This window comes from Brassica rapa, unplaced genomic scaffold (genome assembly GCF_000309985.2).
Source record: "Brassica rapa cultivar Chiifu-401-42 unplaced genomic scaffold, CAAS_Brap_v3.01 Scaffold0356, whole genome shotgun sequence".
NCBI lineage: Eukaryota > Viridiplantae > Streptophyta > Magnoliopsida > Brassicales > Brassicaceae > Brassica > Brassica rapa.
In genome coordinates, this window is record NW_022610298.1 from 66,495 (window position 1) to 69,348 (window position 2,854).

Sequence of the window (2,854 nt, forward strand, 5' to 3'; positions counted from 1 at the left end):
CTGACCGTCCAACCCAACACCATGGTCCAGAAGCGCTACATGACGGGCTAGGGACGATCCGGTCAGAGTCACAAAATTTACTCCACGACCTAGAACAGTTCATCCACTAACTCGTCCCGCTGCGTCAAGGCACAAGGCTTTGCAAACCATACCTAGAGTTAGCGTTTTCCGTTAGATCGAGGCCTAAGGCTTTTCAACCCGTACTATGACCTAACGTTGTGTTAGACCGGACTAGTCAAATATCAGAGTACTCATGAAGCGCATATAAAACAATTACTTTATTAGCTAGTCATTAGCAGTTATGAATTGATATATCAGAGTACTCATGAAGCGAGAAATATCCATACATTGATATAATTCGAGACCGGTCCCGGCCTAATGCCAAAACAAGTCAGCTAAACACAAATCCACAATACCGTTTACAAAAGGCATGAAAATCTACATTGGCGGAGCAATTTGTCTGTTTAATTCCATTAGCAAACGAGACCTCAGCCTGCTAACTAGCTACGTGGAGGCATCCCTTCACGGCCGGCTTCTTAGAGGGACTATGGCTGTTTAGGCCAAGGAAGTTTTAGGCCATAACAGGTCTGTGATGCCCTTAGATGTTATGGGCCGCACGTGCGCTGCACTGATGTATTCAACGAGTTCACACCTTGGCCGACAGGCCCGGGTAATCTTTGAAATTTCATCGTGATAGGGATAGATCATTGCAATTGTTGGTCTTCAACGAGGAATTCCTAGTAAGCGCGAGTCATCAGCTCGCGTTGACTACGTCCCTGCCCTTTGTACGCACCGCCCGTCGCTCCTACCGATTGAATGATCCGGTGAAGTGTTCAGATCGCGGCGACGTGGGTGGTTTGCCGTCTGCGACGTCGCGAGAAGTCCACTAAACCTTATCATTTAGAGGAAGGAGAAGTCGTAACAAGGTTTCCGTTGGTGAACCTGCAGAAGGATCATTGTCGTACCCTGGAAACATAATGACCTGAGAACGATGAAACATCACTCTCGGTAGGCCAGTTTCTTATTGTGCCTGCCGATTCCGTGGTTATGTGTTCATCCATGCCCAAGACTTCAGTTTTGGTTGGATCGTACGCATAGCTTCCGGATATTAACAAACCCCAGCACGAAGAATATCAAGGAAAATGCAACTAAACTGCCTGCTTTCGCCAACCCGGAGACGGTGTTAGTTCGGAAGCAGTGCTGCAATGTAAAGTCTAAAACGACTCTTGGCAATGGATATCTCGGCTCTTGCATCGATGAAGAATGTAGCAAAATGCGATACTTGGTGTGAATTGTAGAATCCCATGAACCATCGAGTTTTTGAACGCAAGTTACGCCCCAAGCCTTCTGGCCGAGGGAACGTCTGCCTGGGTGTCACAAATCGTCGTCCCCCCCATCCTCTCGAGGATATGGGACTGAAGCTGATCTCCCGTGTGTTACCGCATGCGGTTGGCCAAAATCTGAACTAAGGACACCAGGAGCGTCTTGACATGCGGTGGTGAATTCAATTCTCGTCATATAGTCATACGTTCCGGTCCAAAAGCAATTGATGACCCAAATTCCTCAACGCGACCCCAGGTCAGGCGGGATCACCCCCTGAGTTTAAGCATATCAATAAGCGGAGGAAAAGAAACTAACAAGGATTCCCTTAGTAACGGCGAGCGAACCGGGAAGAGCCCAGCTTGATAATCTGACGTCTTTGGTGTTCGAATTGTAGTCTGAAGAAGCGTCCTCAGCGACGGACCGGGCCCAAGTTCCCTGGAAAGGCGCTGTAAGACCCGTTCCTGTTCTCTCGACCCAACTGGATACGAATGCTTACTTATTAATTTCTTTGCTTGTCTGATTTATTCTAAGTCTTTTATTCACTAAGTCATATTCGAATATGAGGTTCATAAACAAAGGAACAGATTGCACAGCAGAATAATAATGTGTTAACTTTGTATTACTTAAAAACATGAGATCCAATACACAACTTCTTAACAGTTTCATAGACAATCACTTTTTCGTCCCTAGCATCATCTACCCACACGTTACACAGCCTCTCACTGACCGAGCCTTCACGGCTCCTTGGCTTGACCGGAACCATCCTTAGTTCCTGAAACCATAACCAGATAAGCATTAATCATAACCGAGAATAGAACGGATTGATTCTACAATGCTTGGCTTGGTCCCTAGAACTTAGATAAACCTCAGTCAATATAATCATAAAAAGTATGAACCTATCTACCGTATCCTAAGTCATTCAACCAACCACCCCTTGACTTAGAATCAGATAGATAGTTCAAAATAGATAAACAAAACACACGAACAGATCCGGATCGTCCCCAAAGACCAATCCGTCTAACCGGATAAAATCTAGGTGCGACTGGCCAATGAAGTCCGGCTTGATGGCCCAACGGACTCCCTTACCTGATCCGGCCTTAGGCCTGGATCCAATCGGCCGAGTAAGCCTCAAGCCTAATCCGGAAGGCTTAGCAACCGGTCAGACCTTGCGACTCTACCTTGGCTTAGACAAACCGTGACCTTGTCTTACTTAAACAAGCCATAGGCTGATCCATAAGGATCGGTCATAACCTTTCCCGAAAGACACCATTTGGAACATGCACCCTCTGGCCATTTGTACCTCTCGGTCCTCTTACCTTTTGATGTTCGTAACCTTTGGTATCTCGGACCTTTTGGTCACTAACATCCTTTGGCAACTCACAACCTTTGGTAACTCATGACTCTTGACAACTCGTGCCCTTTGGGTCATTCCCAACCGTTCGTCCTAACCTCCCAGTCTTGGAGCGATCGGACCGTCCGTCTAACCGACCAGTGTCTAGGCTAGCGGTTTGATTATGTTCGGCCAAAGCCT

At 46.9% G+C, this 2,854-nt stretch overlaps 1 non-coding gene across 1 annotated transcript; it reads left to right on the forward strand.

The window, feature by feature from the left end:
• The first annotated feature begins 1,221 nt into the window (after positions 1–1,221).
• Positions 1,222–1,377, forward strand: LOC117130205. The gene has a single exon (XR_004453647.1). It is a non-coding gene; the product is annotated as a 5.8S ribosomal RNA (ribosomal RNA).
• The last annotated feature ends 1,477 nt before the right edge of the window (positions 1,378–2,854 follow it).